Below are 12110 nucleotides of genomic sequence, written 5' to 3' on the forward strand. Positions count from 1 at the left end.
GATGTGTGTTGGGGAGAATGCAAATGGAACACTCCACTGAACACTTGTGAACTGTAAATAGAGCATGAAATCACTTTTGCACAGTAATTCTAAAAAATCAACATTCTACCCCCCCAATCCCTCCCCCCCACTTTTTGCAATATGAGTTTTGCTGTGAGAATGTAAAATTAGGTACAGTACAATCTGTGACTGGACTAGGCATTAGGAAATGGGGTGTAAGTTTAACAAGGAGAAAAGATCAAGTAGAAAGTCCTTTTTGCACAAAAATGCCCCAGCTGTGTTCAGCATAGAAAGTTTATTGACCTTAAGTCTTATTGAAACAATGGACTAATAATGCACAAAATAATGGACTAAATAATGACTGAGTTATCTCACTGGTTTCAGTGGGATATACGGTGACCACCTTTTCTATGGAGTGAGGTCCATGGTTTACAGACTTCAGGTTGATGGACATGCATTTTTATTTTGGTGGGAGGGATCATGCTGTGGAAGGTTGCATGTACGCACACACATAATTTTGTATCCCAAAGCTGACCTATAGCAGGCACCCCCAAACTCAGCCCTCTAGATGTTTTGGGACTACAATTCCCATCATCCCTGGCCACTGGTCCTGTTAGCTAGGGATGATGGGAGTTTTAGTCCCAAAACAGCTGGAGGGCCGATTTTGGGGGTGCCTGGTCTACAGCTATTTGTGTTTACAATTATGTGGCTGAAAGCCATGTTGTGTTATAAACCTTGTTATTTGGCGTTGTAAATGCAGTAGGGAGTCCTCAAACTTCTGAGTTGCCTCATTCTCCCCCCCCCCCAATGCCTCTCTCCTCTCCTCACAAGCCTCCCCCCTCCTCCATTTTTTTCTTTTCTAATAAACTAAATCAAACTAAAGGAATTCCCAGCACTCAAGAGGGGATGGGGGTAGAGAGATGGGGGGGCGAATCTTTGCAATTTCCCCAGCACTCTCCATTCACAGTGATTTGGGGGGAGGGATGTTGAAGTAAAAATAAACAGAGGTGCTCTTTGTATGAGTTGTCATTCTCTTCTGAGTTTTGGTTGTGAAAGCAGTGTGTAAGCAGTGCAATTAGACTCTTGGGGTGGCCTGCTTCTTTCCCAATCTATTCTTTGTCCTAATACACAATTTAAAAACATTGCCCTCTTCCCCTACCACACAGAGGGTACTTCCACGAAGGTGGAGGGTGGTGGTGAGAAAAAACGTTTTTTGTAACTAAGTTATCTTTTTAATAGGGAAGGTACCCAGGGGCATCTCACTCATGTTCCCATTTTTCAAACTGATAGCCCCTAAAAAGAGGGATTCTGATTTCTATTTTCCAAGAGACCAGTTGTACCTGTCTTTTGGGAAATTGTCACACTTTGCCCCCTCAGAAGAGGCAACCATGCTAGCAACTTGCATCCAATTCTGACAGAAAATTAAAAAGTTAAGGATTTCTTATTGGAAAATTTAGCCTGAAAATTAGTGGGCTTAATCCACTTGAGGGGTTCCTTTGCCTGAAAATTTCATCCACTTGTGAAAAAAGTTGGCCATTTTTAGACTTCACATTATTATCAGTGGGTACGAAGCAGAACTTCAGATTTAACACAGATCATATCTGGACCTCAATGTCAATTTAATTGGGATAACAGAGTGGCTCTAAAACAGATTGCTCTGCTTCCAATGGATACAAGATTAATATTTTTGTCATTGCATACCCCTAGTATATGTCTAAGCCCACCTCTCTCTCTCTGCCCCCCATTGCTTTTATGAACTCCAGTCAAACAATATTCTCCCATCCCACTTTGTGTGATACCTTTTCTACCATGGAAAATTTTGCTGCTCTTCCGGCAGCCATCATTAAAGCTGAATTTGGCTGGGAACATGGTCCCTTTTATTGATTGCAGTGCCTATCAAGTGTCTTTATCTCACAATTTGCTAAGTTATCCAAACCTGTATAAATAATCAGTAGTTTGAATAGCTAATCAAGCATGATAATCACAAAGGTGCAAATGTGTGTTTGGAGGATATTTCTTTCATTTAGTGTGTTCCTTCTGTCGTGAAACGGAATGTATTTTTCCAGTACTCCGTACATTGTGCTTTCATATTCTGCAGCAGATTAAAATGTCAATCATCTTTTCCCTAGTTCATATAGTGTGTCCTCTAAGCCTCAGGGAAGGGGTGCGCATGTCTAGGTTTGCTTCTGCCCCACCAATAAAAAGAGCTGTGTGGAATGAAATATGTGTGAGGCGGCACAGCGAGATGTCAAATTTGTCCCGAAATAATGAGTTAGCGCCAAATGCTAATTAAATATTGATGAAAGTCATACTTTCAATTATCTTCATTATGGCCTGATGTTTTATGTAGACATTAAGGGCTTGGAGTAGGAGCTCATATTGTAATTAGTTGTGCTGTACAGAAGCACAAGGTATTTTTCTTCTGGGACGAACTGAGGGCTGGGCTGAAAGCGAAGAGGCACATTTTGCAATAATGCTCAGCACTGTCAGATTTCAGCATTTGGTGGCATTTTTAAAAGTTAGTCATAGTCAGATCATTTGTATACCCCATTTTCCACAGATTTGTGCTCAAAGCAGTTTACAACACCTAACCGTCTAAATACAAAAATGCAATAGCTGCAATAGACAATTAAAACTGTTGCAGCACTAACAGTTCAACAATGAACAATTTTCATATATATGTATATGAAAATTAAGGGAGTATGAAGCTTACCAACAGGTCTTTTAATATCCCAATGGAGCCCTAAATCTAGTAAGAGCTTTTTATCCGTTCAGAAGGAAGACCTAGCCCAACTACCACTGCCTGATTAGGTATCTGTGGCAAGAAGGAACTCTCTCAAACTGTATTTCAAACACTTGATGATATTTCAATACAGCCCATAATATGGGTGCTTCTAGATGACCTGTTTCTTGAGCATTCCTCCTGATTTGTTTGTAGAGCCATTTGACGATGTTGCGCCAAAGCAAGTATTAACCTACACAGTAATGTGTGCATTTCTCCATCTATTCTCAAAAAGTCCAGTTTGTTGCTCAAGAGCTCCCAGTGAACTATAATTGTGCAACCTGAAATTGCTAGCACGAGTGAATACCACCCCAAACCAGTCACAGACTGGAAGCGCCCCTTAGACTCACAAGTTTGGAACGCATTTCACCAGCGTTCTTGCGATTGTTCCCTTATGACAGTTCCTACAGCAAGAGGGAGCCGCCATTTCTCTCACTTTCTCAACCCTGACGAAAGGAGACAAAGGTACTTACCCATTTATAATGAGGCAAACCGAATACAGGGACACTTTTCTACTCATTCTTGAGCTTGGGAATGTAGCATAGCGATGTCCGCACATTCAGCACATGGCCTCCAATGGGCTGGGATAAGTATTCCCAGGAAGAACCTCCCACGGTAGTTGCCGAAGCAAGATTGTGGAGATAATGGTGACAAACAAGTACTACAGTTATCTTTAAAAATGAAGCGGGCAAGCATTTGTCACACGTAACTCTGTTACAAAGACAATGAAACATGTGTTTAAATAGTATGCCCTACTTTGATAGATGAGATCAAGGAGAGTTTGAAAGAAGCCACTGTATGCTCCAGGGAATCGCTGTCCCATCCTTGACAGAGGTGAGGAGGTAGGAGACACAAAAGCAAGCATTTTCTGTGGCAGCACCCCATTTTCAGGGAATATGTGGATTTGCCCCCATAGCTGAGTCATTGAAATGACATTTGAAGACTACTTTTTAAACTCAAGCCCTTAAGTTGACAATAGAACCAGAGTTGTGGTCTAAACCATTGAGCCTCTTGGGCTTGCCGATCATAAGGTCAGCGGTTCGAATCCCTGCGACGGAGTGAGCTCCCGTTGCTCTGTCCCAGCTCCTGCCAACCTAGCAGTTTGCAAGCACACCAGTTCAAGTAGATAAATAGGTACCGCTGCGGCAGGAAGGTAAATGGCATTTCTGTGCGCCCAGGTTTCCGTCACGGAGATCTGTTGCGCCAGAAGCGGTTTAGTCATGCTGGCCACATGACCTGGAAAGCTGTCTGTGGACAAACGCCAGCTCCCTCAGCCTGAAAGTGAGATAAGCGCAGCAACCCCATAGTCACTTTTGACTGGACCTAAGTAACCAGGGGTCCTTTACCTTTACTTTTACTTTTGTTCTATTAAATACTTGTTATGATCTGAACTGTTTTAAAGGTTGTACACAATCACATCATTGCAAGGCATCCTGAGTCCTTAAGAGGGGGATGAGCGGGGTAAAAATCTTACAAATAAAGAAAAATAAAATAAACCATTTACAGAAATGGTTCCAAAATATTTCAGACAGAGCCAAGTTACTTTAAGGTCCATCCCAGGCTAAGAAGGATTTTTTAGTATGTGAAGATGCCCTGTCTGAATTAGTCCATTATGCACAGTATCAGTGATAGTGACTCTCTGTGGTTGTGACATTCTTAAGTGGAGCTGCTTTATATCACTTGGAGAATTGCGATAATTATTAGTACTGTACTACTTTTTATGCAGAACAATGAAATGCTTGAAGTGACCCTAAGAATAGATACAGTATGGTGCTTCTGGTTAGGTGAAAGAGAAAACGGGATTACAGAATACTACCAGCAATTCTTAGACTCTCAACAGTGAAAGCTCTGAATAGGTTGAGTGAGCGCATCTCATGATGAGTTTGGGTTTCATCCTGCCTCACGGGAGGCAAACCTCTGAAGCCCTGATCCCAAAGATTCAATGATCCTAAAAATTAAGGCAAATCAGCTGAAGGGTAATAATACAAAGTAAAAGGGAGGAGGGACTTGAGTGCCAGCTGCTGTGAGGGCAGTTTCAACACTCATAATGGTTCCTCGCCCCCTCTTCGCTGTTAAAACTCCAACTTCAGAATTCTGCCACCCCACCAGGGGGAAAGAAAGCCTCAGACTATGAGAAAGGGATCTGAATATCCAGAGGCGAAAGCAGGCGGAATTAATGATAGAATAATATTCCAAGGGCTGTTTAATTAAACCACTTTTGTTAATAATGCAGTGCAGAGGATCTGTGTTATGTAATTAAAGATAGTACATTGGTAAATGATAACTATGCAAATCCAAGTCATAAAATTTAAATGTGATTGGTGTTAAACTTAATGCAAGAGGGAACAGAAAGCCAAGTGAAATGAGATTCTGAGTTATTTCTTCCAACTATAAATGTTAATCAAAATTTAGCAACAGGATGTGATGAGTGTTGGTTAAATATCAAGTGTTTTAACCATAATTTAAAATATCAACTTAGTATTAGTTTGCTTTGGTCACCATTTTCTTCCACAGAGTCATTGGCTTGCATGTTTCCTGAGAGTTTTCAACATTTTGCTGATTCCATTAATCTGGCTACCACATTTCAGGGTAATTCTCTGGCAATGAATAGTCTCAGCTATCTATATGAGGTTCTTCGCGGTGTCTTAATATGCTCCTTTTTAAAGCAGAGTGGAAAGACATTGACAAACAGCATCAGGAGCAACTTTAAAAATAAAAAATAAAGGCTCCCATCTGCACTGTGCACTGAAAGCAGTACCACAGCACTTTAAAAAGTTGCTACTTCCTCCCAGGATTTATGGGAATCTTAGTTTATTAAGGCTGCTGAAAATCATTAGGAGACCCCTATTCCCCTAACAGACCTACAATTCTCAGAGAACTGAGAAAAGGGATTGACTGTTAAACCATTCAGATTGTTCTTACTAAAAACATGCCAATGCTGCTTTTGAGTGTGAGGTTCGATGGGGGGGAAATGCATACACAAAATGCATTGAAAATTCTGCACTGGTGCATAGAGCTTATTTTCTCCTGCTCTAGAGGCTAGGACCCAAAGTAATGAATTCAAGTTGTAAGAAAGGAGAGTTCAACCACCAGGAAGAGCTTTCTCACAGTGGTAGCTGTTGGACAGTGGAACGGGCTCCCTTGGAAGGTTTTACTCTCTCCTTCTTTGGAGATTTTTAAGCAGATGTTGGATGGCCATCTGTCATGGATGCTTTAGTTGAGATTCCTGCATTGCAGGGGGTTAGACTAATGACCCTTGGGACCCTTCCAACCTTACAATTCTATGATTCTGTAGTTCTATGTTTGTCTTCCTCCTTCCACTATCAGGGGTCTTCCAATGAAGCTGAATGCTGGAAGGTTCAGGACAGACAGAAGGAAGTAGTTCATGCAGGGTATGCTCATGAGATGTTGGCCACCAACTTGGAGAATTAGGCAAATTCAGGGAGGACAATGCTATCAATTGCTACCAGGTTATTGCCTCCAGTATCAAGAGGCAGTATGGAGATCATGAGTGGTAAAGTTACTGCTTGTGTGCTTCCCATATGGATGCTGTGAGCAAGGGAGGACTTGGGCAATCTTTTGTAATATGGCGCCCTGTGCGAGGTCAAAATTTGACACCCCAAAATGAATTTCTCGGTCATGAATCTTCTCAATTTTGGGTCCCCTCGGCTCAACACCTTGTGTCAGGTAACTGCTGAACTAGATAGGCCTCCAGTCCGACGACAAAAGGGGGCAGGATGGGGGCAGAATGCGGCAAAGGCAGAATGGGGGAATGCCCATGTGTGTGTGTCTTGGTGGTGTGCACAGTGGCCCCTGTGTGTTCCAGCAGGACTTGTCTAAGAATATGACTTGACATATTCTTAGCTGGCCATGAACTCTGAAGCATCTTTTCTTCCAAGACCAGTCAAAACCCAAGTCTGAAAACCTTCTGGAGGAAGAAATGAAATGCAGAAATGTGCTTTCCCTGAAGGTGGCTGTGAAAGTTTTAAATCCAGCAGTGAAAGCAATAAAGAAAGTGCTGGCAGTGTAAACACTCGAATATACCCTGGTTCTGCAGATCATAATCACTGACAACTATAGCAAACATAGTCTCAAAGAGTGTTTTCCCCGAGTGCAACTAAACCAAGGATGGGGATTCTGTCACTCGCTAAGTGTTGTTGGACTCCATCTCCCATCAGCCCCAGCCAGCATGGCCAATGAATAGGTATGATGGGAATTGTAGTCCAACATTATCAGGAAGGCCGCAGGCTACCAATTTTTGTGCTAAATAGTTCTCATTTTAGCATGCTGTAGGTTAATTTCTTTACATGTTTCTCTTCCTCCACACTTCCTGGTTCAAATAAAATCTCAGAGGAACTACAAAAAGCCCCCCCTCCCCATCTCTTCTGTTCTAAATACCTGATTTCCAATCTGAAACCAATTACAACATATCACCTTTCAGGGAGATCACCGACTTATGTGGAATTGCTAAGATAAGGTAACCAAAGCTTAATTGCCTTTACTTATGATGAAAGAACGAGTGCTGTCTTGTGGCTAGGAACGAAGCGAGAGAATGTGTGTGCAGTATAAATTGGATTTGCATCTAAGGTTATCAAATTGGGAGTAAAAGCCACAAGGACAAATGAGGAGACTTGAATTGAGGACACAACCATAAATTGATATGGAGCTTCTCGTGCTGCCAACCTGGTTCAGAATGGAGATACGGCAATGTTTTTAGTCTGACATAATGGAAAGGTATTCACGAGGAAGTTTGGAAAACATCACAGGTCAGTTTGGACCAGGAGTGGCTGATCTGTGGCCCTTCAAGTTACTGTTGCTGGACCAGTGGTGGATTTATGATCTGTGGGATCCTGTGTGCAGCTTTGTGTGTTGGAGGGTGGGTGTTGGCAGTTCACCTAAATAAATGCGGCTGCGTCCAAAAATATAACAGAGCATAAGAATGAGTTAGTTAATAACATGGGTTATTTTTTTCCAACCAGCATATCATTAAACAGTACTTTTTGTTTCCAATTAATGATATAATTGGGGCTAGATGTAATGGAGCACCTCCTCCCAGACTGACATGCATGTGAGTTCAGATCTGTTTCACAGCTGCATGTGATCTAGTATGCAGTGCCTCCCTTCTGAAAGGAAGGGGCCCAACTGTGGCATGCCCTTGTTGGTACTGACTCTTTTGCCACTAGCTGAAAACATGCCAGTTTGCTCCAGGCATTTGGTGATTAAATGGTGGATTAGCTGTTGGTTGATTGCTTTCTTGCTGTATCATTGTTGCTGGGATGCTATTATGTTTTTATACTGCTTCACTGTATACACCCTGAGCTTGCAGAAAGGCGGACAAAATATATCCCTTTAAAAAGTTAAATGTTGCCAGCTTTTCAACTCCTGTTAAAAATGGATGCTAAGCTGAGTACAGTAGCACCTTGGCCTTGGGTAATGTAAACTTTGGGTTGCGAAAGCGGCAAACCCAGAAGTATTGGTAAAATGGTCCTCCGGTTGCGAAAACCTCAGGATCTGGCTGGACCTCTGAAACGGATCCTGTCCGCAACCAGAGGTACCATCGTACTAGAGGCTGCATCTTAATGTTTTAATGTTGTATTTTAATCTTGTTTTTTACGTTGTATTTTAATCAACTTATTTTTATTATTGGTTGTTAGCTGCCCTGAGCCCAGTCTTGGCTGGGGAGGGCAGGGTATAAATAAAATTTATTATTTATTATTATTATAATTATTATTAGTCTCTAGAGTGTTATTGAAGGCAGACGGTATTTCTCAAGCACCGTTTACAGAAAGCAAATAGCAGCTTACAGATTTTTGAGGCCTGGATCTAGCGATTCTTTGTGGATATTTTCATCCTTCTCTTTGCAGCCCCTTTGCAGGTTTGGAGTACTCTCTGAAATAGTGTGGCAGTGGAAGCCTACACTGGATCGATGGGACATTTTCATGAGCAGCTGGAGCCTTTCGCTTTGCAGAATACCATTTCTGAATGCCAGCCAATCCATAGATAGGATTGTTAACTGTTTATCACACATATAAACAGTGGTGTTCAGTGGCTACCTGGTGAAAAGCTGGGGATGTTGCTGGTAACTCCCCAAACCCCAAACCCAAGATAAAGCATCTCAGAGTCAGTGCTAGGACTTATGTGCTGATGACCTTGACAAATTAAGACCATATATTATTAGTATATAAGATGCAACATTTTTGTAGAAATCAATACAGTGCTAAATAGATAGAATGAATCTTCAATAGTAAAGACAATACTAATAGGAGTGTCACGCACTAAGGAACTCTACAGGTTATTTGCACATGGATACGGCTATTGGACAACCAGGTTTCTTGCTGACTGAGTATGTGCTGTAAGCTGCTTTTTGCGCAACCTAAACTCTAGCTAAGGAGAAAATATTTACAAAGTATCTTTATTACAAAAATAATAATTATACAATTATATAGAAGCATTCCAGTAGTAAACACTTAATAGGTCAAAGATTATATTAAAATAGCCTGGGAAAGTTTGTATTAAGAGTCATTTAAATGAATAATTATTTAGTAAGCCCTGAGGTTAATTTTGAAACTTGGGATTTGTCAACGTAGATGTTTATATGATTGGAATTGGGGACCATGGCAAATGGGTTGTTTATCCAGGACAGTAGTTCACAATGGAAGTTTTAAATGAATTGTTTGGCCCTCTTCCTCTGAAGCTTTGCATCAAAGCTTATCGTTGAGTCCCACTTGTTTACTTGTGGTTATTTTATTATTATTCTAGAAGTGCTGGACGTTCTTAACAGTTAACTTTTTTTCATGGTTTTCATCTTATATTAGTATACCAATTAAGACCTTTGGGCTGAAATATGTTTGGCATATATGGAGATGCACTGCACACCATTTGGCCTACTAACGATGCATTATTGCAACATTTGTATACACATTTAACTTGTGTGTATTCAACTTTATGTCCTTGGCAATTTAAAAATAAAAAGGGGTGGAAATGGGACGAGAGCCCAGGAAAAAAACTTTGGCAAGCCCACCCACCATTGCACCCAATGTGTTTTCATCATACATGATTTGGTCTTTAGGCGCTATCGCTGGAAAGTAACCCCAGTGTAAGTTGCAGGGTTACTGTATATGAACATGGTTTTATTGCAATAAATAATTTTCTAATATTTAAGGGCTGGATTCAACCGAGTCCCACTAGAAGAAGCCTGTGCAATAACTTCTACTAGTGCAACAGGGTTTCCCCCCTTTCCCTCAAATTGCCTAAGGGTGTCAGGTTTGGGAGAACTGCCAGAGCAGTGCATAGGTAGAAGAAAGGAAGGAGAAATCTTTCTGGTAAGCGCAAATGCTTTCAATGACGGACTGATTGATGTCAGAGTGCTATGTTGAATTCCTCCCAAGATATTTTCTTTAACCCTGATCTTCATCACGAGGCTTGTTGTTGTGGAACATTTGCAACTTAGATTACCTAGCTGTGATTTGGACACTGTACGCATGCTGAAAACTCGCATGTAAGATGCTGTATGTTATGTTTATGTGAATTTCCACACAACTTCAGTGTGTTCCATGAAGGAGCATGGTAACATGAAGATGTTGCAGTGTTGAAATTTCCTTCTTGTATCCGCTGCCATTCCTGTTCCAAGTTGGAAATTCCAGTGTGAAAACAAGACTTCCCTGTTATCACTTTTGATGTGCTTCACAGCTACAACAATATTGAATGAATTAGTGGACTCACCAGTTAACAGCAGGATAAACCTAACAGACAAAGGCTGTGATACTATGCTGTTTTGTCTGGGAGTAAGTCCCATTTAACTTAATAGGATTTACTTTAGAGTAGGCATGCATAGTACTGCACTGTGCCAGTAAAATGCCTTATTGAGTTTAATGGGGCATTATTCCAGCTAGGTGGATGTAAGTTGGAGTCCTGATGAATTTTGATAAAGCGTCATCATAAAACATGACATTTCGCTGTTGCACTGAGAAAAATAAATTTCAAAAGGAAATCTGACCTAACAAATGACAGATTTAACAAACTCTCTTTATTTACATAGAAATATGTGTACACATGTGTTCTGTACTTGTACACATACATTTCTAAGTATATATACATGTATAATTTTCACATACTCTACAATAAATAACTTTTAGCTTGTATTTTAAACCGCCTAGACTTGGGTAAAAATACATGTTCAAAAAATAATGGCTTACGACTAAATTACAAAAGCACCCGAAATTGAACTCATAAATCTCAGCAACAAAACCTAGCTTATATACAGCTAAATCTAGGACACACAACACAAATGTGAACTAGAATTTTAGTGGTTCATTATCTTGGTAGAAAGGAACAACTGAAAGGGAACTTAATGCAAGAAACCAGTTTTCAACCGGCGGGGGTGGGGGGCGGTAGCAGGGAACTGCTCAGGTTTATGACCAGCCAAATAAAACCCACATTTCTAAGCTGCTACCTTCTAATAAGTTCTCTTTAATAAAAAGGATTTTGGGGTGGAGATTTTACTACAAGGGAGAAGAGAACATACAATATGATTTAGATGTAGGAGCAGATGTATAGATGACTGGGAGATCCAGTGTATGTGCTGCTTGCCCATTATTTAATCTGAATTGGAGTTTCTCACTGAAAGTCACAAGGGGGGGTGTTTTCTCCACTAGACTAGAACCTCTGTGTGATCATATCTTACATCACAAGATAGGGCTCAGAACCACACTTTGCTCTTTGACCATGGAGCCCCAGTTCATCCCAGGGCAGGGTTGAGGACTATCTATTGCTCCTTCTGACAAATCAATGAATTGCTCCCGGAATTTTCCTTCTGTTGTGCTTTTGCAGCTACTTGTCTTCCCAACAACATTCCACTTTACTGTAACTCTCTCTTACAAAGCAGAGACAGCCCCTCCTGCTCATTCCATATCTCTGCTTATCCCCTCCTGCCTGCTTTCCAGACAAGAAGTAAGAATGCATTGCTGTCTCCCAAATTCATGAAAATTAGGCAATACACCAGCAGGGCTCATCTCTGCTAACAGCCCCCAGATCATATTCTGGTCAGAGGTTAGTCTGATACTGAGGGTTTCATGCCATTTTTGGGTGGGGCCATAAGAAATGTTGGTGGAGCAGCAAATGTACATTTGACCTTTGTACAGTAGGCTACTTTCTACACACACCTTTTTATCCTTTACCCAGGTAAGCAGGAAGCATTATCTGAGTTCAGGGATAAATTCCAATAGGGCAGAACAGTGAATGATGAGTGTGGCCTGGGGAGGGGTGTGTGGCCTCTTAAGAGTCCTGAGGGCCAGACAGAGTGACCGAAGGGGCCATATTTGCCCTGCCC

This window comes from Podarcis erhardii (genome assembly GCF_964252035.2).
Source record: "Podarcis erhardii genome assembly, chromosome: 1".
Taxonomy (NCBI): Eukaryota; Metazoa; Chordata; class Lepidosauria; order Squamata; family Lacertidae; genus Podarcis; species Podarcis erhardii.